This window comes from Suricata suricatta, chromosome 11 (assembly GCF_006229205.1).
Source record: "Suricata suricatta isolate VVHF042 chromosome 11, meerkat_22Aug2017_6uvM2_HiC, whole genome shotgun sequence".
NCBI classification, from domain to species: Eukaryota; Metazoa; Chordata; class Mammalia; order Carnivora; family Herpestidae; genus Suricata; species Suricata suricatta.
In genome coordinates this window covers 20,142,918-20,168,399 of record NC_043710.1, presented here as the reverse complement: position 1 = coordinate 20,168,399, position 25,482 = coordinate 20,142,918, and the positions used below count along the sequence as shown (strand labels likewise).

At 38.3% G+C, this 25,482-nt stretch overlaps 1 long non-coding RNA gene across 2 annotated transcripts in view; it reads right to left on the bottom strand.

Annotated features, from left to right (window-relative positions):
• The window catches only part of LOC115271928, a 41,249-nt gene extending 18,329 nt beyond the window's left edge, over window positions 1-22,920 (bottom strand). For both annotated transcript variants that reach the window (XR_003900158.1, XR_003900159.1), the window contains exons 1-3: window positions 22,841-22,920; window positions 21,146-21,219; window positions 11,336-11,465 (exon numbers count right to left, since the gene is read on the bottom strand). This is a non-coding gene — a long non-coding RNA (uncharacterized LOC115271928). The remainder of the gene's footprint in view (window positions 1-11,335; window positions 11,466-21,145; window positions 21,220-22,840) is intronic.
• Window positions 22,921-25,482: the final 2,562 nt, after the last annotated feature.

Here is a 25,482-nt window from a genome sequence, read left to right as displayed (position 1 = left end):
ATAGTGAAGGTGAGAAAAAAAACAAACTTGTCTTCCTGCACAAATTAGTAGGACTTCACCAAAGAAAGACTAATGGGAAAGGAGGGCCATTTTTACTCCATACAATAAGGGTTTGAAATATCAGAAGTTACTGATCTTGAAATTTACATGAACCAGGCAAAAAAATGACAGAAATAGCAGTGGCAGCAATCAGATATTAAATAGCCAAGAAAAGTTATAAAATGATAGCAGAGAAGGATAAAATCATGTGAAATAATCCCTGAGAATCCTTAAGCCATCAGTTCACCAGGGATTTTGTGATGGACCTGAGTTAATCAGATGGGAGGAACCTGAGCTAATCAACAATGTAACATGACTTATGTGCGTGGGGATAGGACACCATTAGCATTCATAGCTGATGTGTCTTGGGAATATTTGGGTTTTGTGTCAGTCACTGGGGGGCACAGCCTTTTCCCCCCATCTCTATATATCTCCAGTGATTATCATTTCAATCTCCACTCGGGTTAGTCTGGGCAGTGAATGTGCAAAAATCCCTGAGTGGGTTATATGTACTTACTAAAATCCTCATACATATTCCCCAAGTCTTCAAAATTAAGGGAGAAGCTGCAGTTCTAGGTTAAGCTCCCCAAAACAGTCCTTGGGAATGACTAACACACCCACAGTGAATCTATTAAAATGTGTTCCTATGTTATAAACAGTTCCATGTAAACCATAACGTTTGGCTAACCTCTTGGGTAGAAATCTAAACCATGAAAGTGTAAAGCTTTGAAGCACAAGTCAACAGGGAGTTATATTGATCAGTCTCCTGTTGCAGTCTGTACGGTTACTTAACTATAGATAGAGTTTGATATAGATTTGACTGACTCTTCTTCACCACATCCAGCACCTGAGGCTGGAAATATGTGATCAACAGCAGTTGATTAGTCATACATACCCTCTTGATTTCAGATATCAGGCCACATGTGATACTGAATCTTTATTTCTGACCTTACACCATATAGTCAACACCATTTGAATACCTACCATGTACCAAAGCCTAGTAGAAGTATTCATCTCTGCATTTTATCTCTACAACAACCCTATGCATGTAGGAAAATATCAAGAATTTCCTCTTAAAAAAATAAGTGTAAATGAGGCTTAAGTTCTCATAGAAAGAGGTAGGGCTAGAACTCCTAGCTTTTCTAAGTACCATGTGTGTTGCCTTCCATTAATGTCCATAGATGGCATCAAGTTGTCTAGGCTTTTAAATACAAACTCAGTTTTAGCATCTTTGAATTTTAGAGCTGTAATGGGCCTCAGAGGTCTCAGTGCACCACAGGAAAATTAATGACATAGTTCTTTTGAAGTAAAAAAATAGGACAAAATATAGGATAAAGCAATTGTGGGTCACAATTGAACTAATGCTAATTACACACAGCGTTCTTTTAAAAATCAGGGAGCCTATTGTTATTCAAATTGATTAGTGGTGTTATTGCCAACATGAAAATGATATCTGCTATCAGAAAGACGTCCTACAATTAAGATGCTCCTCCCTGATGTACTGCATTACAGAAGTCAAGTGTTGCTGACCTCACCAATTTGTGGCTATCAATGCCATCCCATTAATGTAAAGAGCCTGTATTGAACTATTCTTATTCCTACTTAGTCTGCTGTGAAAAGAGTCCTCTCAAATATCCATGCTTTTACACAGGGGAAACTAAAACATTCCTCATGGACAAATCAGAAGTGTCCATATTGTTCACTGAGCACCCTTTCCCACCATTTATTCTTGAGTTTCACCGTATCCACCTGCCACCTCTCTCAGAAGCCCGATCCTCTCTCGCTAGCACCTCCTCACTCCTGTCCCACCACAGAGTACAACACACAGGTGACTCTGCAGTCTGTGATGTCTGGCCACCGTGTGGTGGTGTGTGGTGATAGAGGACAAAAACTTTTTTTTTTTAGATTTTATTCTTTTAGAAGGATTTGAATGGTGTTAATGCTTTAACTTTGTCATAAAACAGATCTTATAACTATTACATTCATCTTTCTTCTTGAGAAGGCATGTGTTCTTTTTCTTTCTCCTTGTATAGTCAAAAGTAAAAAAGAAAGGATCTTTCTTTCTAAATTCAGGTTTCTGCCATTCTTCTTATAGGATCTCTAATTTTTTTTTAATATTTATTTATGAGACAGGGCAAGTGGGGGAGGGACAGAGAGAGGGGACAGAGGATCCTAAGCAGGCTCTATGCTGACAAGCTACAGCAGCCAGCCCAACGTGGGGCTCAAACTCATGACTATGGGATCATGAACTGAGCTGAAGTCAGACGCTCATCTGACTGAGCCACCCAGGTGCCGCACTCTGCTATCTTTTTTTAATGGAGGCATAATTATAAAGCGAGTAAAATCTACTTTTTGGTGCATATTGCTGTGAGTTCTGACAAGTACACACAGTTATGAACACATGATCATAATCAAGATATCAAACAATTTTATCATCTCCAAATATTCCATTCACTCCACCTTTAGTCTCTGCCAGAGTCGGACACAAAATTATCTGCGTCTCTTCCTTCATTTGGTCTTAAGAATGTCCTATAAATAAGCATCCAGTCTACTTTGTTTTTATTTATGACTAGAATGAACCTGAACTCCATTTTCCCAGGTTATTTCAGTTTATGCATAATTATCAATAGCACCCCATTTCATGCTCAAAAATATCTAAAGTCGGGGCACCTGGATGGTTCAGTCAGTTGAGCATCCGAATTCGGCTCAGGTCATGATCTCACGGTTCGTGGGTTCCAGCCCCGTGTCAGGCTCTGTGCTGACAGCTAGCTCAGAGCCTAGAGCCTGCTTCGGGTTCTGTGTCTCTCCCTCTTTCTGACCCTCCCCGGCTCACGCTGTTTCTCTCTGTCTCTCAAAAATAAATAAAAACATTAAAAAAAAAATCTAAAGTCTGGAAAATAAACTGAAAGATTTGGCCACTTACAGTAATAACACACACACACACACACACACACACACACACACACACACACACTCTTTCCAGAGAGGACTGAATTTAGGCCACATGTGTGGGGGAGAATATCTCCATGTTCAACTGTCCCCTCAATCTCTCTACCCACCCAGGGAAAACAAAAGAAACACAAACACAACCCACAAAGCTTAGATCTTTAAATTTTGAATACCATTATCTTTCCCAAATGGACATTCATGTGCATGACCCACTGACCTAGGAATATTCAAGATTTTACATGGAATACGAATAAGATAAACTGCAATTTATGTAGAAGTCCCAATGGTTTGGCTGCAAGGTCACCCTTTTTTTTCTTACTGTAAACAACACATAAATCCCAACTTGTAAGTTAAAAACTGCTTTAGGGGCACCTGGGTGGCTCAGCGGGTTGAGCAGCTGAGTTTGGCTCAGGTCATGACCTCTCAGTTTGTGAGTTCAAGCTCCTCATTGGGCTCTGTGCTGAAAGCTCAGAGCCTGGAACCTGCTTTGGATTCCATGTCTCCCTGTCGCTTGGCCCCTCCTCTGCTTACGTTCACTTGCGCTTGCTTTCTCTCACGCTCACTCTCTCTCAAAACTAAAAAACATTTAAAAATTAAAAACATAAAAATTGCTTTACTATGCTAATGGTCCTAATGTTTAATTAATTAACTGCTAATATATAAAGAAACATGTCACTGGCACAGTCTCTATCCAGACAGGTGAAGTATTTGAACTGCGACAGAGATGATCCAAAAATCAAAATGGGCATGGAGGGGACTGTCTTTCTGATATCTGTGATGCATTCCAGTCTGAAACATTTGTGCGCCATGGCTGGAAAGAAGGCAAACTTTTTTTTTTTTTTTAACATTTTCTTTAATGTTTATCTATTTTTGAGAGAAAGAGACAAAGTATGAGTAGGGGAGTGGCAGAGAGATATGGAGACACAGAATCTGAAACAAGCTTCATGCTGTCAGCATAGAGTCCAACACAGGGCTTGAACCCATGGACCATGAGATCATGACCTGAGCCGAAATTGGGCACTCAACCAAATGAGCCATCCAGGTGCCTCCAAAAGGCAAACTTTTCATCAAAGCCAACCTGTATTTGAATTTTAAATCTGTGAGGTCTTTTCTCAGCTTATGTTTCCTGATCTGTCAAATAGGGATAATAATTAAAGAAATTGTTAAAATTAAATGAGATAAAGCATGAATAGCACAGTGTCCAGCACATACTAAGGGTTGGGGGGCAGGGAGAGGGACAGGGTAGCTATTATTAAATGAAACAAGAGCGTTTATTAGTAACTTTCTAGAGTTTATTAGTGCTTAGGGTAACAGAGGCAGAAATGGTCCATTGAATAAGCCTCGGTGAAACACAGCAATTAAATTTTTATTTCTGTCGAATAGAAGTGAACTATTTGAAGTTTCTCCTTCCTTTGAGAAGCATACAGCGTGGAGCATAAAATCACACTGGTCGTGCACAGTGTCAGAGGCTGTCACAGCCCACCACAAGAGGCATCCCTAATACTGTCTGGGCTTAGGGCAAAAATATAGGTGGAGGCCCACATACAACACATCTCAAGGTTTCAAAGTTATAACCCAAGCTGACGACCTGCTATGTCAAGTATATTCTAGCTTCCTGCATTATCAAATACATTCATAAAAGCATAGAAAGGTAGGTTTGAATTTTGACCTCTGGAATTCCTCTAAGTTCCATGCTAGGAAGAACATGGGAAAACCTGGGCACAGGGCCCTCATCCCTTTACCATGGCCTCCCCCTTTCCAGCCCGCCGGAGCTTCATCCTGCTCAGCAGCATGCAACCCAGTCTGCCTATGCAAGTTTTGTCCAAACGATTCACAAAGGGCCGGTACTTGGCTATGCCTGAGACCCAAGGATGTGTATCTGGGACCTTTGGGAAGGTGAACCCAGGAAGAGTGACCAAGCTGCACCTGGAAATAATTACAAGGACTTTGTTTCCAGAGAACTCCAACATCCCAGGCACCCTCGGACCTTGGTCCTGTAGTCTCATTTCCTAGAAGGGGTGGTACAACTGGAGGAAATCCTGAGACTATGTGTCTAAAAGGTCTGGCCCAGGGGTGCTTGGGTGGCTCAGTTGGTTAAACTTCTTACTCTTAGTTTTGGCTCAGGTCATGATCTCACGGTTAGTGAATTCAAAACCCCTGTTGGGCTCTGCACGGACAGCAAGAAGCTTCCTTGGGATTCGCTCGCTCTCTCTCTCTCTCTCTCTGCCCCTCCCCTGCTCATTCTATCTCAAAAATAAACATTAAAAAAAAAAGAGAGAGAAAGAAAAGTCCTAGCACAGAGCAAGAGCCTCCCTTGCCCAGGATCTAAATGCAGTACTCATCTTTTTCTTCCTGTGTGACTCTATATCAAAGACCCCTAGAACTTAGGTCCAACTATTTAAGAAATGCAGCAAGAGATAAATCATGCCATTTCTAGGACTGGGCCTTAAAGATTTTCATGAAATCCTTCTATTGTCTCTCTTCATTCATCAGCTGATCAGATGCAGGGAACCATTAGAACATTCTAGCAGTCTAGGGAATGGCCTACTCATGAGAAGGAGCCTGAGTCTCTAAGTATCAGCATGAAGAAAATGCCTCCCCATTTGTGTTGAGTCTTTGGGATTGTGTGTGCATATGTGTCTGTTAGTAGCTAGCATACTCTGCCAAATATACCCACTATCCTTGAGATTCCCCCCGCCCCCCAGATGTGTTTCTAACTTGAATGCTTCTATATGCTTCTACTTCTGTATCCCTTCAATAAATCAATTTTAAAAAAGGACTTTCAACATGAGTGAATAGATAAATGACTGAATAAACAGTGGAACACAAAATGAATTAATTAACAAGTAAGTATCTAGATGCTTCCCTTGATATGCTAATGGACCCAGGCACCCTTGGACCTTGGTCCTGTAGTCTCATTTCCTAAAGGGGGTGTTGCAAATTCAAAGACCTATTGCTCAAACTAAAAAAATGAGCCGTTTAGCCTTCTGTCTCAAACATTTCCTCCTAGGTATTTCCTATTTTCAGATTAATAGTTGACCATCATGATGCAAATAGTAACAGGAATACAACCCCTACTTTCAGGTAACTGTCCTGATTATTGGTTTGGACAAATCCCCTTCTCTTTACCCATGTGACTGAGAAGGGAGCAGCCATAATTTTCCAGCAGGATATAATTTCTGGACAAGAGGGAGACAATAGACACTTTAGATTGGACCAAGCGAAAGTCTTTCCTGGAAATTTAAAACTGAAGGAATAGGAGAGTCTCAGTTTGGTTGAGTGGTGAAATCATAAACCTAGCCATGTTTGATGGCAGTTATATCCCACTAGGTGCACTAGAAAACCAGGGAAGAAAGAGAAATGAAAACAACAGCAAAAGATGTACAAAGAGAAGCAGAGATCAAAGATCCAGAAGAGGATTTCCTTGGGTCCCTGTCATGTTGTAGTCCTTGGCTTCTGTCTCTTTCTGATGTCCATTTTTATCCCTGTCCTATAGGTCCATGAAAACAATTTATTACTCTTATAGAAAAGAGTTCTTTTGAATAGCTTAAATACATAGAGTTTGTGTTACCAGCAATCAGTGTAGACCTAAAAACAGCCAAAAGTATGAGGCATCTGAAGGGACAATACTGCAAATTCCTTATTCCTTTAATTTCTATAGCCATCTTGACCACCAACTTTCATGTCACCTTGAAATTATTCAAAGCACTCAGCTCCTTTTGTCAAACACAAGAAAGGCAAGCACTCCATCTTTGAAGTGATACTGCCTTTACCTTTAGGAAAAAAAAATGCATCTACTAAAGATTTTTTTTTTCCAACAGAGCAACACAATAAAAGAGTAAGTGTCTTTGTAGTGAAAAATAATATCGAAAGATAATTAAATCTCAGGGGCATTTTTTTTTTGGCCTAACGCAGTTTTGCTCAGAAGGAAAAATAAGCATCAAGGCGGTCCCCCAAAGACACTCCAACCCACCATTTTCACTGACGTGAAGTTGAGAAATGAAAAATCTGTGCTTGATTTGTTCTTTCTTTTCAAGAAAAAGAGGCTTAATATTCATTGGGGAGGGAGAGTAGGAAAAAAAAAAACTCACTTATTTTCAAGAGATTGAAATGCTTGTTCTCACCACCAAAGGTGTTTATTTTTGCAGAGATAGTGGCTAAGAACCTGGCCAATTTGACTGAATATTTTTGAATGTTTATGAAATTGAAGAGTGTCACCATTGGCAAAAGCCCTTATTGGCAGGACAGAGCCAATTAGTCGGGGCTGTGAGTGTGACTGCACACAGCTGATTTCACTGAGGGGACTGGAGCCTTCTACACAGCTGGTATTTGGGTCTCAGATAAAGGAATGACATACTCTTCCTATTTTAGGGCATTCTGAGTGTTCAAGTTTGGAGTTTTGAAAATACATAAAGGGAGCACTCTCAGGCGATTCTGATATGTTCCCTACTTTTTCTTGGATAAAATAAAAGACAGCATCAGCTCTCCTTGAGGCTAGAGGTTGAGTGGCCTGGCACTGTGTCCCAATTTTATTCACCACAACTGTGCATTGCAACCTAAAGGATCATTTTAATTTTTTTCATCAAATATATTCCTATGCATCATTTTTTAAAGACAATGTTCATCATCTACATTTATAGAGATAATGATTTTTAAAAATCAGAGCAAAATTGCCTAGGGCAAATGATCCAATGAATAAGCAAAACAAAACAAACTTTCCATAATATGCAAAGAGAAGTTCACCGATTCCCCCTCCTTGTCTTTTTGATTGTCTTTCTTACTTCTTTTCATCCATATCCCTGATTATCCTCATGATTAGAAAAGAAATATGTATGATTATGGAGTGTATGAATAGTGAGGATTACTGGTTGGGTTCTCTGCAAAGCAGACTCTAAGGAGATATATATCTGTTTAGAGAGTAAAAGCAAGGGAGGGACAGAGAGAGAAAGGGGAACAGAGGATCTGAAGTGGGCTCTGCACTGACAACAGTGAGCCCACGAACTGTGAAATCATGACCTGAGCCAAAGTTGGATGTTCAACTGACTGAGCCACCCAGGTGTGCCGCCACGCCCCAGACACTGAGAGGTTTAAAATGTAGGAAGTTCTTTCAGGAGTGGGCTAGGGATAAGCTGCAGAAGGGGAGGAAGCAGAATTTGACAGAAGAACAACTCAGGCTGCCATGCAGCCTCAATGGTGACTTCAGGTCACTCGATGGGGAGCTCTGAAGCATAAATGACCCGTCAGAGTTGTTCTGAGTGGAGCAATGGTATTGGGCTTTTATACTTTCATGTAAAGCAGTCATGGATATTGGCATCCCAGGAAGGGGCACAGAGGCTCAGGCAGGGTGGTGTCTCTTCAGTAGAGGCAATCTCTGAAATAGGTCAACAGTCAAATCTCTCTTTCCACTGCACTCTCAGAAGCTAGGAGGAAAGGACCTTTGCTGATATAAGGTCTGGGCAAGAGAGCATAGCATCCTTCACACTAACAGTAATAATCATTTTTCATTACCTAGCAATAAACCACATGAGCAGTATAGGTAGCTATCAGTTTATTATTTACTGATAACCTAATCTATGTCCAATGCCGCAAGAGATACAGTGGAGAGAAAACCTAACAAGTACAGGATATTTTGTTGTAGACTTGAATTACTCCTTTGGCACTACCAAAGTACAAGGCACAAGGCTACAAAGTGACAGCTGAAGGGAAAAAAATCTTGGAACCACAGGCGCAGGGAGAAGATGGTGATGAATGTCAATGAAATCAACACGAATGAGAGTCTGGCTACAGTTGCATCTTAGAGAACAGAATTAGGTTCAAACATGCAGGAGGGAATAGGGCTGTTGGCGCCAAAAAGAGAAGACTGCATACCATGGACGAACTAAGGAGGATATACTAATCTACAAGGAGACAACAAGGCTATTTTGCATTAGGGGGAGGCAGATTTGAAAAGATAAAAGGGTATCACATGACAGAATGGCTTGAACATCTGGTTGAAGAGACTAGACATCATTCAAAACAAACAAACAATACTAATACCTCATTATGGATGTCAGACTTTTAAATTAATCCTGTGTTGAGATAGAGAATAAATAAACTGTAGGAGATGAAACTTCAAATCACTTATATTCTAATTGGCAGACACAAATAGAAAAAAAAACCCCAAAAAACCATAATTACATAAATAGTTTCAGAAAACTAGGTGTTTCAGAAATAAAATGTACAAGGTACATTATGGGTACTTCCTGGGTCAGAGGAAGTAGATAGGGTTATTTGGGGCCTGAACAAATAGTGGTTTTGGTAAAGGATAGGAAATATGTCTAGGATCTTTTTTTTTTTTATCTTTTATTTTTGAGACAGAACGAATGGGAGTAGGAGAGGGACAGAGAGAGAAGGAGACAGAATCTGAAGCATTCTTCAGGCTCTGAACTGTCAGCACAGAGCCCAACACAGCTCATGAAAGCTACTACATGACCTGAACTGAAGACAGACACTTAACTGACTGAGTCACCCAGGAGCCCCATTTAAATTTGTTTTAAATAGACTATGACTCTTTTTTTCTTTTTTGAGTAATTTATTTATTGAGAGAGAGAGAGAGAGAGAGAGAGAAAGAGAGAGGAGAGAGAGAGTCAAAGAGCAGGAGCAGCAGAGGGGCAGAGAGAGAGGGAGGGAGAATCCCAAGCAGGCTCCACCCTGTCAGGGCAGAGTCCCATGGGAGATTTGAACTCAGGAATCAGAAGATCATGACCTAAGCCAAAGCCAAGAGTTCGATATTTAACGAACTGAGCCACTCGAGTCCCCCAGTGTTTTGTATTTTTTAATGTGCTACTACTCACTAGCTGTGTGCTCTTGGCCAATCTATCTGTGATTCAGTTTCCTCATCAAACTTCTAAGTCTACCGCTGTGATAAATGAGTGAATGTACAAAAGTTCTCTCAACCGGTCAGCAGAGTAGGAATGTAATAAATATTAATTCATTATTAATTATTATCCCTGCTGCTGAGAATGAGGGCTTCACATTTTCTCATCTTCTTTTTCCTATGCAGAAGCAGCATAAAGTCAAATCTACCCAGAATATTTCCTGCAGCTAAAACATCCTTCTTGAAATGATTCTCCATAACCTGGATGCAAGCGGGCCTCCCCTCACTCAGTAACTGCTTATTAAATGGCAACTATCTGCTAGGCATTGGCTTCCTTAAGGTAAATTTAATTCAGAAATTACAAAATGAAATTTCTTGAGTTTGTTTTGTTTCTCTGTAAACCCACACGCTGGTTTATCAGCCTGCAAGAGGAGCAGAAAGATAGCCTTGGGGGCTCTGTCAGTTGGGTGCAGCCCAGACATCAAAGAATATTATGAATGTGTAAAATTGCCTTTGGCAAATACTATTTACAGACCCTCTGGCACAGTTATGCTGAAATGATAAGAAATGTCACCTCAGCCTACTGCACTGAATAATAAACATTTCCTGCCTTCAATATCAACTACCCACTTATCCAGAACCTGGAAGGGCTTGCAATCACAATAAAGGAAGAAGGCAATGGTTTCTATTTTCTTCTCATTAATATGCTGCAATTCTCCCAATTAATTAAGTCAGTAGTATAGCCAGGAGTAGGACCTAGTGAGATTATCTATATTATGCACTTGAAATATAGTTTATCCATTTTAATTAAATAAGTTCTAAATATAACTACTTTTAATTCTTCTACACCCTAAAACTAATTAAAAATGAAATTAGTTAACATTTCTCAGTGACATCATTAAAAAATTGTTCATATAAAAATGCAAATATCCCTATAGTATTCTGCATGTTTACTTGTGTCCCTCTGTGATGCTGATGGCCAGGGGATTACAACTAAGCATGAATATGGACCTCTGGGCAACAATTTCTTTTTTCCTCTGAAATTTCTCTTCCATGTCTTATCTGTATTCTCTTGGTCTTATCTTGGTGTGTTCCCGTTACTGGCTATGCCTTTGAAAGTCATTAAGTATTATCTTCTTGGTTGCATTGTTTCAGACTTTATGTAGGGCTGATCTTAATATGTTTATCCCTATTCTTTACTTCCATACATAGCATATACTTAAGGCCCTTTCCATGTCCTTCCTCCATGGTTAAGAAATACTAAAATAGGTCTAAAGCAAGATCTAAATCAATACAGGTCCTTCAGTGGAGGAAACCGGAGACAAGAGGGAAAGGTAAAAATAAAAATAATAGTTGTTGACACTTATTAAGCACTCCAGAGGTTAATGTACTGTTTCCTCAAGATAACCCTAGTTTTATCATTCATATAGAACAGGAAAAGAAGCTGAGACTCAGATCATATGATCACTAGCACCAAGGTCATGGACTTACCATGAACCAGCTGGATGATTCCTTCAATGTCGAACTGATCAGAAGATGGTCACATCTAGAGATGGAGCCTTCAGAATCCCACAGGAGTCCTCTGCCATCTTCGAATCTCTATTTTTAGCCCAGTAAAAATCTGCACAGTGATTAAAAAATATCAAATTATGATGTTTATATTCTAGTCAAGAAGAGCCTCATAAAAATATGGAGATGATAGCCAATCAAATACACTCTGATTGAGGGCTTACTATCCGGCAGGTTAACCTATGTGGCAGATTCTAAGGCAACAGAAGAACTGGGCAAAAGCTATCATTTCAAGGAATTTATGGTTTAGGAAGTGAAACAAAACATGAATGTGTGAAAAGTGGGATTTTTTTTAAAGATTTGATTGAGAACAACATTTCATTTTTTGTCCCAATGCCTTTTTATGACTTTTTCTCAGTAGTTGGATGGAAATCGCCACTTTCACTTTACTTATCCAAAAGCAACTCACTAGCTCCAAGAGAAAATACGCTCTACTTCTTCAAGAGGAGATAGCAAACCATTTGGGCGTCTATTTTAAAATCACCACCCCTATAAATGCTACATTATAGGTAAGTAGATTGGGAGGTAAATTTTTTATGATTTACACCCATTTTGTCACATCACTTTTTGTTTTATGACACCACTTTTTTTTTTAAAGGTCTGTTTATTTTTATGTGTGTGTGAGAAAGAGAGGGAGAAAGGGCGAGAGAGAGAGAGAGAGAGAGAGAGAGAGAGAGAGAGAGAGAGAGAGAGAGAGAGAGATCCCTAGCAGGCTCCATGCTGTTAGCACAGAGCCTGACTTGTAGCTCAAAAATCACTGAGATGATGACCTGAGCTGAAATTAAGAGGCAGATGCTCAACCGACTGAGCCAACCAGGTGCTGCTTATAACACTACTTTTAATGACTCTCCTCAAACCAACAAGTTCCCTACCTTTTATTATCACTTCCTCTCTACTTTGTGGTATTGTTAATTTCCTTGAGTACTGACATTTCTTTGTTTCTGACTTACTTTCCATTGTAGTTTCTGATATATTAATTTATTCGATAATTATACATACATACACATATATAGTTAAATATATTTTTGTCAAGAAATTTATTAGCCTTTACAAATACTATTTTCACTCATTCATAAAAAATGGTTTATGATTAAATCTGTAAAAAACCATAAAACTCTCATCAATGCATTCAATAAGACCAGTTTCATCCATAGAACATAACCACTTTAAAACCGCAGTTTTCATTCACATCCGACAAGGCTGTCAAATCAAAAGCAGTCCTTATTATTGTAATCTAAAAATCCATTTCAATTCATGTTATGTGGTAAAACTAATGGAGGAATCCTCTGGGAAGATTCTACCCCTTTTCAATCCCTCTCAAACACATTTCACAACAGGAAAATATTTGTGAGCAGATAAATAAAATATATGTAATAAATATTATACATATATACACATATATACATACACATTGTGCATATATACACACACATGTATACACATACATAATTTTTTCTGCAGCTTAAGTCTACCAGGGAGTAAGAACAAGAAAAGCTGTAAAAGTTCACCGGTGGAGCACATACTGTGGGGCAGGTGCTTGCTCTAAACCCTTTACACATGTTTACCTCTTTAATCCCTCCTGATGACTCTGTGAGGTAGGTACTGCTCTTATGCTGTTTACAAAAGAGGAACCTATAAAGTTTGCTAACTTTTCCAAGCTTCAGGACTTCAGAAAGTGGAGGTGCCAAGATTTGGATTCAGTCTAATTGAGTTTTATTTGAATTCTGAGCTCAAGTTCTTAAACCCATACCATACATTTGCATGTGACACAAACAGAAAACAGGGAAAAATTAGGCATAAGTCATTACACTTTTTTAAGCGTAGTCACAGAAAATGGTATGGGATGTCAACGAGTAGATAAATCACTGGATGTCCAAGTCCTTTTCTTTTGAAATTCATTTCAATTTGTCTATCATGGGTATAACTGTTTTGTTGCTGCTGTCGTCTTTGCTGTTTTTAAATCGTGCTGCACTGCTTTCCCACTCCCATTCAAAAAACTAAGCTATCCTAGTAGGATCCCTCTACTCATAGTAATACTTCAGTCTTCCATCCAATCCCATGGAATGTTCAGTTCAACACATTCCACATTGATATTTACATTCTTTGATTTTTCTATTGAAAGCATTCATTTTAGAAACCATCCATTTATTCATTAATTTATTCAACACATTTAATGGGCTTCTACTGTGCACCAGATATGGTCCTAGATAATGAAAATAAGCCAGGGGTGGGGGTGGGGAAGGCAAACATTTCTGTCCTCATGTAGTTTATAATCCAGGGGGGTGGGAGACACATATAATAAATACATAACATAAATTTTTGGTTCAGGGGAATCAAGCCCAGAAGGCATCCAGGTAGAGTAAGATGTCTGCATGTGCAATTTTAAATAAAATGGTCAGAAAAGCCTCCACTGAGAAGGTGATCTTTAAGCTAGGACCTGGAGATGATGAGGGAGTAACTTAGGGGGATATCTAGGGAAGACCTTTCCAGGCAGAACAAAGAGCCACTGCAAGGGGCCCCACAGGAAGATGTGCCTGATGTGGTAAAAGAATGGCCAGGGGGACAGCAAAACTGAAGACCCTGAAGAGCAAGGGCCAGTGAAGTGATTGGCAGACCACCCCCTGGGCATCTATTCTACCTAAGTGATGTCTATAGGACAAAAATATGGAATTATTTATTGCTCTATAGATGAAACAGAAAAAGAACAGGGGAGAATCATACCGATAAGGAAAATATATGACAGACACTATGTGCAGCATCCTCTACACGTTACCTCATTTGATCCTATATATCTACCCACCAATATGTCAGAAGCTGGAGGAAGGAGGGTTAAGGATTCCCCCAAACCGAGGAAACACTTTGAGACAAAGACAAAGCAAGCCCCCCATACTGTTTACAGAGAGGTATTTAGGGTAACTTACTGACTGGGGAAATCAGGCAGCTGGACAAGCGAAGTGTGACACAGCTATATTCTGCTCAATCTGGGATCTTAATCCACCGCTTTTATAGAGCGAGAGGCAGTGAGGTCAGAGGGTAATTACCTAAAGTGGTGCCACCTGTGTGGCAGTCATCTACTAGTTCTCTAAAGTGAGGCCACCTGTGTGGCAGTCATCTACTACTTCTCCAAAGCGATGTAAAGGATCAGGCAGCACTATTTGTCATCTATAGTGGCTTGTTCTGGTACACGTTAGAGAAGTTCAAAACAAGCTTCCCTGCATTCTGGTCAGGACATATATTAACCTCTAAGGGCCTGGAAATCAAAGCCCCAGGGAGGTCATGGCATGGACACGAACAAGATGGAGAGCCAAAGATGGGGTTAGTGTTGTTGGCACACCTACACGTTATCTATGTAATCATTATTATTATTTCCACCTGCAGAGGTAGGACTGGACAGTTTAAGTTGCTGCCCAGCGTCACCCAGCAATACAGCATGCAAAATCAGTACTCTGTGATTCCAGTGTTACATTCTTTTGAACAAGATATTTCATCCAAGTTTGAATAAAAATTACTTGATTTCTTTCCAGCTTTGAACATTGCAACTATCTCTTCTTAAGTGATTAACCCCACAGCAAGACAATTTTTTAATGTTTATTTTTGAGAGAGAAAGAGACAGAGGGCAAACAGAGAGGTGCAGAGAGAGAGGGAGACACACAATCCGAAGGGGGCTCCAGGCTTCGAACTGTCAGCACAGAGCCTGACTTGGGTTGGAACCCACAAACCCTGAGATCATGACCTAAGCCCAAGTTGGCTGCTTAACCAACTGAGCCTCCCAGGTGGCCCCACAAGACAATTTTTCTTAAAATTCCCTGGTGCTTGTAAACAAGGAAAAGTTTGGGTTAAAAGGTATACTTTTTCCTTCCAGCTTTTATGATGGGTTAAGATTTACTTTTACTTGAACAGAAGGGCAGCAGAGGGGTTGAAAGCATGGGCTGTGGAGTCAGACAAGGCTTCCTTTCTTTCCACTGCTTGGCTCTGCATGTCTTTGGCCAAAGTGCTGAGATTTTCTAGCAGTCTGCTTCCATGCGAGGCAAATGGGTGTATTAATAACATATGCCTTACAGGATTGTAAGGATTAGAGGAAAGAATGAACATAGAGCACCTAACGCACGCTAGGCAGGTAATGCATGTCCAATGCATATTTAGCTACCATAATTTGTATTTGCTAACTTACATAGTTGCCCATCAACCCTTACGGTCAAGTAATATAACTTTTTAATATTGATGGGGCCCTTCCCACCTACCCCTGCCAAAGTGTGAAGGGTAGGGATTTTATTCTAACAGGATTTTAAAAGTTATTTTCACCTGTAATGTACTGCAGCATAAACTCCAACCCACTCCCAGAAGCACTGCTTAGAATGCAGCATAATTAAAATAAAAGAACAATCAACAGCAGGAATGTTAGCATAAAACCAAGGAAATTATTAAGAAACTAAACTGAACAACATCATTAAGAATCACCAGAGGCTTCTATAAATATGTAAGTAGTGTAGGAGTTGAAATAATACAGAAGGGAAACACACTATAAAAATATGTTTGTGTCTAGAGCACTGCAGGTTGTATAACTCAAAGTAGCTTCTTCAATGAGGACGACTAATGATGGTGAATCAAATATTAGGCAACATCATGGCCTGGATTTCAGCAGGTGCTAAGGCACAATTTATGTTTATTCCTATGCTTAAGTGTAGGAGCTGAGTCGTTAACCAACACTGTGCCCCAATTCTGAAAAATTACTGACCCTATAAAAACAACCCATACTTTGTATCCAAAGTTTATACTTTTCTTGAGTATCCAGATTTGATTTGTAGTATGTTAAGAGTCTTAAATTATTGCTAACTACAAGAGGAGTCATATTGGAACTATACTGGTAGAGTAAATGAGTCCAAGAACTTGTCAGGGCCAAACCTCTGGTATTGCGGTAGAGGTAGAGGTAGAGGTAAGCGGTGAGCTTACACAGCTCAAGAGAGTCTTCAAGTGTGAGTTTCAGCTCCTGATTTTGCTCCTGCAGATCTATGAAGATTCTCCTCTGTAGCCCTGTGCCAAGTTAGTTCTCCACAATCTGCAACTTGGAGAAGTATTCACTTATGCGCTCAGGCTGGGCTGTGTCTAGAAAGCAGCATTTTGGCTGTGATTTAAAGAACGGGCAGATGTTTAGCCAGGAAAAACTAAGTGGCATAAACTTAGATGGAAAAGAGCCTTAATGCTGGAAAAACATTGCTGTATTTGATGGTAACTGGAGTGTGGCATATAACAGAGGAAAGTAGCAGCAGGGAAATTTTTAAAGGAGGCAAAGATAAGTCACGATAGACCATGTATTCAAGAGCTGAGTTTTAATCTATATGTAATGAGGACATATAGCCAAGGGAGTGCTTGAATCTGTTCTAGAATATATCAGAAGCATTTTGGCTACTGTATGAGGAATGAGTAGAAGGGGGGAAGAATGAATATCCACCTATACAGCTAGAAAGACTACAACAGTGGCACAAACCAAGAAATGAAAGTGGAGACAGAGAGAAGTGGACAGCCACTAGATCAGAAGCAAAGAAAGTGGAATCTCAGAGGTAGAATCTAGGAGACAGAATCAAAAAGACTTTGTGGTAAGTGAGATGTGGTGAGAACAAGTGGGAAGTTGTTAAGAATTTCAAAGTTTCTTGCTTCTCTGATAATAAAGAACTTTTGCTGAGATGAGTGAAATACCCGATCAGGAGATCCAGAGTTCAGTAAGGAGCTGCTTACCGAAGGACATAAAGTTTTAGTTATGCAAGGTGAGCAAATTCTTGAGATCTGCTATACAACATTGTGCTTGTAGATAACAATACTGTAAAGGGTTCTTAAAATTTTGTTGAGAAGATAGATCTTATGTTAAGTGTTCTTACCACAGTAACATGAAAAAGAGAAAGAAACAAGAAAAACAGGGTTTGATGTTTAGCATGTTAATTTGACTTGTGCATGAAGCATTCAAATAGACATTTCTAGTGACCACCATATACGAGCTTGTAGGTTAAAAGAGACCTCTGCACATATATGGGTTGGTTCATTATAAGCAGTTCTTTGTAGGCCTTTTTGTCTAATTTTTCCCTAGATCCAAAAAATGATAAGACAATCACTATTAGAAGCAACATTTCTCAAAGTTCAAATGACCAGGTGGCCTTTGCAATGACAGGATTCCAGGTTCTTGATGACCAGCAATGCAAATCAAGGTTTGTAAAACTAAAACACCAGACCTGGTCTGTTCGTGGGTCCGGAGCATTAGAAAGTTGTGCTTTTCTTGACTTTTTGGAGATATTATCGTGGCCAAATTCTGTTCATTGAGTTTTTCTGAGTCAAAAATAAATTCCATTTGTAACATATATAACGCAGGACTAATAAACTAGCATAATGCTGATGGTAGAGAAAAACACGTCTTCTATAGACTCAATGAGAAATGAGCTGAGCTCAGTTTTCCGAGAGCCATGCTAATTAGACAGCAGAGTCTCAAGAGTCTGCTAAATCATGACCCCGCTCAAACTGCATATCTTCAAGCACAGGGTAATAGCATAATGATTCGTGAAATGAAGTCATTTTTGATCAAATTGGTCTTTTTTTCTTAGCCCCTCTGCCCAGTGCAAGAGAATCTTTCACATGCTCCAACTCTGGAAGTTAAGACTCTGTCTACATTAAAGTATTAAAGCCTAGGGTAATTGATTCCAACTGTTGCAGCCACAAAAATTGCTTTGCTAAGCAAAGGGATTTATAGATTTGGCCACATTTTGTTGTTTGCTGTCTTCATTTATTATAGATGCATTTTCTTCCCTGTTTTCCAAGATTGAGTGAATGGAACTGATATGGAAATGATTTTAGCAATGCATTAGATAAAGAAAAAGAAAAATTTCTCTATAGGACCCATTTAAAAATAACATTTATTTACCCCCTTATTTAACAGTAAAATCTTTTCATTGCAAAAACAAGTTTTGTAAGCATAGAAATAAATAAAAAAGAAAAAATTATTCATAATCATAGAAGCAAAAATAAAATCACCATTTTGGAATTTTTATAGAAGTTCTCTTTCTAAAAATAATGTTTGTTTTTAATTAAATAAGAATGAGATAATTTGCATATGCTGGGGTTTTTTCTATGTTCTTTAAAATACTTAAAAATGTTATTTTTAGTGTCTGGAAAATCAGTGAAATATATGTGTAATGGCTTATTAAGCATTTTGTTATAATTTACTAATCTGTAGTTTGTTTATGAAAGGCTCTTTAAAGTAAGTTTCTATACTTTTATTTCACATTCAAATAATCCATAATTTATTCTAAAATTCTTGATTACAAAATTTCCATTAAGAATAATACGAGGTGGGGCACCTGGGAGGCCCAGTTGGTTAAGTGTCAGAATTTTGGTTTCAGCTCAGGTCATGATCTCATGGTTTGTAAGTTCAAGTCCCACACTGGGTTCTGTGCTGGCAGCCAGCCAGAGCCTGCTTGGGATTCTCTCTCTCCTTGTCTCTCTGCTCCTTCCCTGCTTGACCTCTTTATCTCTCTCAAAATAAATAAATAAACATTCTTAAAAAAAAGAAGAAGAAGAGAAAAAGAAAGCCCTGATATCTAGAATTGTATAGATAGAACATGAATATACATCTTGTAATCTTCCACATATTAAAAAGTTAGTGGGTTTAAAAATAGTGGGTTCATTTTTATTCTTCTCCCTGGACTTTCGTTTTTCTGGATAAACAAAATTTCTTTATCATATTTTTCATAAAATAGCAAAATGGTCACATAAAATGCTTGCCTATTGGTAGGCCCATATGGTTCATAAACATTTTAAGATCTTTGTTTGATAGTGTTTTGTATTGCAACTGATAACAGCAAAGGATACATACCTGTCTTTCAGAAATGAAGTTTTATTTCTCCCTCTAATTGTCCATTTGCATCAGTTCATAAAATTCCCTTTATATATTCTCATGTTATATAAGAATATAGGATCAAGGAGTTTATTATTCCTGCAGATGTTAACTTTTTTAAAATTCTTTTAATGTTTTATTTATTTTTGATACAGAGAGAGACAGAGCATGAGAGGAGGAGGGTCAGAGAGAGAAGGAGATACAGAACCGGAAGCAGGCTCCAGGCTCTGAGCTAGCTGTCAGCACAGAGCCTGATGCAGGGCTTGAACCCACGAACGTGAGATCTGACCTGAGCTGAAGTGGGAGGCTTATCCGACTGAGCCACCCAGGCACCCCGATAACTTTTGGTCCTAATCCAAATGCGACTGGGAGTGGAGCTAGCTCAGTGAAGGTCGCCTTATGAGCCATTGGAATTTCCCACAGTCTACAGTCTTGGACAGGTTGTCCTTACATTCAGTAAGTCTGAATGTCCCTGCCTTCCTCATTTGCTTTCTTTTCACATTCTGCCACATACAGAGAAACCTCCTTTTTTCTTTGCTGGGAAATTCTGGAATTAGTCTGCAATTACAATCCCTTGGTCAGAAGTTGAAATATAAAAGTATAGAGATTTCTCATAGCCTGGTTATTTAACATACGCATGATGTGTGTAACTTCTCTTTTTCCTACTGACAATAATCCTATCTTTGTCTTTCCAAGAGGATTTCTGCTTTTTGTACCATGGTTAAGGAGGGGTTATATTAAGAAAGTAAGGAAATAGTAGATATGGTACATGAAGACAAAGATACAAATCAAAATGCAGAGAGAGCTAAAAAAAAAATGAGTTATAAGAGAAAAGAGTTCTTTTCAGCATTAAGAGAATCTGTGACAGAAATGGAAAGTGAAGGGAAGAAAAGTTGGGTAGCCCAACAGCTAAATTTTCAAAGATATATTTAAGAACAGAGTTTCTTGAAATTCGGCATTATTGACATTTTGCACTAGATAATTCTTTGTTGTGGAGGAACGTAATATACTTTGTAAGGATGTTTGGAAGCATCATATACTTCTTATACTAGAAGACAGTATACATCTTATACTAGAAGCCCTAAGTTGTAACAAACAACGTCTGCAGTTACTGCTAAATATTCTCTGAGGAGCCAAATAGAGAACCATTGCTTAAATTAAACTGTCTTCTCCCCTTTTCCCTGGTCATTACTATCCCAACCCCCAACCCCCACTGCCATCTATCCTTTGCCATTTTCTCCAGAGACCAAGTAAACATTAAAATTGTTTCAGTAAGAGCTTTCTACTGGATTCTTTTTCCTTTGGATCAACTCTACACACAGATTGGACTTAAGTGGGTGCCAGTTTTATTTAGTTTGGGTTTGTAAATTGTTAAACCAATATATAACACATGCCATTATATTGATGGTTAGCCACAGCTGGAAAGGAAGAGACAAGAGGATGGCAGGAAAGAAGATCAAAAGATGCTGGTTGTAGTCCCGAATTTATCAATGATTGGGAGAAAGTAGTTGTACTTATTGGTTTTGTCATCCATTTTGACATCGCTGAAGTTCCTTTCAGATTTGATGTTCAGTGATTTGCTTATGACCTAGTTCTATTACGAATACCCTGACACAAAGGAACTATTTTCCCAGTGTTGCATGTGTGAAGTGAGGAAATTTCTAGATAGCAAAGAAATGTCTATGGTAGGAAAGTCAAGAGTTGGAAGAATTTTGGTGGACAGGAAATCACATGTAGAAAGAGTGCTTGCAAACATGTCAGGTTTGACACCTGTCATATATTGATCCTCACCTCTGTTCTTTCCTCTGTTCTAAGTTGTCAGCTTAGTCTATAGTGCATCCCTTTTCTCAACATACCTTGAATTTGACCATGAAGCTCAAAGTAGAATAGGATTCATTCTGTTGGTTTTCTGGTGGGAGCACTTATATTTCTGTAAAAGAAAAGGTATGTATTGCTTCTTGGCCTTTTGGCTATGATCAAGTGTAAAGAAAAGATGTGTATTCTGTATACTGGTATTGGGGAATTGTACCAATGTTAGAGAAAAAGCACAGAGAAATTTTCTGTCCCTTTATAAATATAATTAGGACCTCAGTTTGAAGAGCTATGAGTGCCCTTATTCTCTTCACTTGTCACTGGATGCTGGCAGCAGATTTAACCATTAGGCAAGAAACTTCAAGAGCATTTTAAAAGCTATTTTGTTATTCACAGATTTGGGGCAAGAATCCCTGTGGACATGTAATATCAGAAGGAGAAAAATGGACTGAAGTCATAAGGGACTGGTGTTATGGTATGTCACTGTGAAATCCAAGACCCATCTTCAGTTTGACATTCTGTTTTAAAGCTTTCTTACATCATGAAAAATACATGTTTCCTGTCCATTAGTTGTCTGTCAATGGAAGGTGTTGAATTTGGATGTGAGTCTAACCCTTGTTTGGTCTTCCTCGTATTACTGCAATTGAAAGAAAGAGGCCAGAAACAATCCAGAACTTCTGCTTATAATTTCAGAAACACAAAAGACAGAAAATCCTTCAAAATTGTCTCATTGAGTAAATTATTCAATTAAAGCCATGTCTTATTTTTAATAACTTTAGTTTTATAGTTTTTCCTCCATTTTTCAAATGCAGAGAAATATTTTGCAGTTTTTCAAAAGTCCTTTTGGTCAAGGAATAATAATGATTATTTTTTATATTGGAGCATTAGTGAGTCAGAGCTTTGTAATCATTCACAGAACAGCACAGGATTAGCAAGATATGAATTCAGCAGGGGATTAAGCAGAAAGCCTAATCATTTCCCAGAGTCGAATGAATCCTGAATCTTTCTGGAGGTTGAAAATATTTGAACTCATTTTTAAAAAATTATTTTTAGCCATTGCTGATGTTTCCCAAGTAGAAGCATAAAGATTCCGTTATAAACTGGAGTCTTCTGCCGTAGGAATTCAATTTTGTTATCCTGTTAATCAGGCACCTAGTTTCCTACATATCAAAACTTTGCTGTTGGGAAGGTTTAGATACAAATAACAAATGATCTAAATCATATTGACTACAGTATCTGACAAGGTGAATTACCAAGTCAGATGGAATGAGATGAGAAATGATGGACAAGATACTTTTTTCTTTTCCAAAAATGGCAGTAATTAATTTACTCTTATAATTAGGAAAGTATCTCATGTTTATTATAAATAATTAATTCATTACAGAAAAATAAAACCAGGAATGTAAAAATGGCCTATATTCATTACCCAAAGATAATAATGCTTAACAAGTTAGTGTATATAAATACATAAAGTAAACATGAATTTAAGTAATTATTGGGACCCAATATATATTCTCAGTTGTTACCTGCTTTTTTTAACCTAATAATTTTCATAAATACCTCTCATGTGTATATAGATCAATATACTATTTTTAAAATCATAGGATATTTTTACATTGAATAGATAAATAAGAATATTGTATAATGATTAAAAGCAACAGTTTTAGAGTCAGATAAACCTGAACTTGGTCCAGGCTCTCTGCTAATTAAAAAATAAGTGTTCTTGACATTTAACTTACTTTCCCCAAATCATAGTTTGTTCTATTACTTTCACTGAAGAGGAAGAAAATGGAGATAATATCTAATTTGTAGACCACTGATTGTCAGAAATGAAATGAGATAAATAAGTACCTTGAGTATTATGTACAATATTTAGCACATTGCTTGGGCATTATTGCATAATAATTGGGCATTATTGCATAATTTATTTAGCTAGTCCTCTATATGTTTGGGTTGTTTCCAAGTTCTCTATTATCTCTAACACTTTGTGGGGTTTCCTTGTGAAATCAAACTTATGTACTTGTCTGATTATTTCTGTAGGATAAATCATTTCAAGTGAATTCCAAGTGTAGGGTTCTTTTTCTTAATTAAAAAATATCTTTTTTTAGGATTTTGATTTATCTGGCCAAATTTCCCCATGCCAAAAAAGTGAGCCAATTTGAAATCCTATTAGCATTGTATAGGAATAAAAGATTTGTCCAAGAGAGACCTAATGGAGAACCAGGGGGAACGGAGGAGGGAGAGAGAGTTGGGGAGAGAGAGGGATGCAGAACTTGAGAGACTATTGAATGCTGATAATGAACTGAGGGTTGGGGGGGAGGGGGGAGGGGGGAAGACAGGTGGTGGTGATGGTGGAGGGCACTTGAGGGGAAGAGCACTGGGTGTTGTATGGAAAACAATTTGACAATAAAATATTATGAAAAAAAAAGATTTGTCTTACCCCATTTGAACAGCTAAGATAGTAATTTTTTGATGATGAGCTGTGTAGGTGAGGAAAGTCTTCAAATCATGTAAAAAACCATTTTAAGCCAGTAAAAGTCTCCTCTAATGAGGTCTTAAGAGATCATGATGTCCCATTTAAAACATTTTAGAACACAATGAAACCCAACCTCTTTGCTAACCAATTTCCAGAGAAACATTTATATTTTCCCCCAAATAATCATTTTTACAACTCAGTAGCACGATTTTTAGTTCTATTATTAAATTGAATATAGTAATTTTAATGTTTAAAAAAACCTATCCCTTTCAAGGGTCTATGAATACTGCAGTGCCACAGGGCCTAAAGCAGACACAGTACAGACTTCAGAGTCCAATAAAATGGTTCCAGTTCTTGTCTATCATGTATGAATTAGTCCTACAAACTTTAAAAGAACAATGAAAACTTTCCGATACTTTGTTCATTCATTTCCAATCGAGAAAATTACACTCTAATCAACCCTTCTTCACATTTGCTAATCCAGTCATCCTCTTTTTGTCAGCATAAGTCTTTTTGGGGGAGGAAACTGACCCTCCACCATTCAACATGGCCTCTATGGGTCTGTCTGTTCCAGTTATTTCTACCCCCTCCTTTGTTACAGGGTTGCTCATATAATGCTGATTTGACCAGTCATAATATCTACCTCCTTAGTTATGAAGATTGGCTTTAGAATGGTCACTGCAAGACTAACTAGAATCCTCTGAGTTACTCAAGAGATTTAAGCCCAGAAGTCCCAACTGTATAGTCAATCCTGCTGTGCATTGAAAAATGCTCTAACAGGAAGAGAAGGAGAGAAGAAAGAGAGGTAGAGGGAGAAAGAAAGTATCTGAGGCTCACATATCTTAAGGCTTAAAACTCCTAAAATTCTCAACTACATGAGACCTTCAACTCCCAGATATGCTTAACATGGTGTGTGTTATGACTCTGTCACCTGAAATAGAGAGAATCATAATACAAAAATCTATCCCTTAGGGTGTTGTGTGTTGACTGAGATATGATACATAACATATCTAGCCAGAGACCTTCCAAGTGTTCCTCTTTTTCTTTTCCTTCTTTGAAGCACTCATTCTGTCTCCCTACTGAACAAGTTTACTGAAAGAGTGGGTGATCTATCCCATTGGATAGAGATCAAAGACTCCAGAACCCTTCACTCAAGGAGAAGGCTGTTGGTAAATCTGGGGGAGTTTCAAGAAGAGGCTACGTGGTGAGTGAGAGTTCTTTCCTCAACTTTGGCTCCTGTCACCTCAAAAAGCAGCAATCCCCAGTTTAGTGTCAGCCACAAATGTACTTTGATCAGACATGTGATACATACAACATCTTTTCTCCTGGCATCCCGAATAGCATAGCTTTTATTTACTCAGGAAGTAAACTAAACTCGGTGCTGTTTCTATTCAGAGAAATGGCTAGACTAAGTCAAAGTAGCCTTTGGACTAGACTATTTCTTTCCGATATCAATATGTCTGAGGACTCTTGAAGATTGACTCTACTTGATAAATAAATTTTGTCATTATTTCTCCTTTTACAGTTCTTAACTCATCAACAATTAACACTTTACTACTTGAATATTTTATCTTGGCAATATTTACTAGAGTTATTTTAAAGAGTAAAGGCTGGACTTGAATAATTTCACAGATGTTCATTTAAGAAAATAAAAGAGCAACTGACACCAAAAGGAAGAAGTGTGGTATCATTAAATTCCCTGGGAATTTCATTATTGATGCTGCCATCTATTAGTTGAATGACCTCAGAAAATTTCACTTAACCTCCTTGGATCCTAACTAAAAGGAGAGAACTGAAAAATGATTTCTTCTTGCTCTAACATTTAATAATGTTATGATTTCATACAACAAAAAAAATTGTATAAGTTTTGACCTTACAGATAATTAGGTGGTTGATATCTGTCTT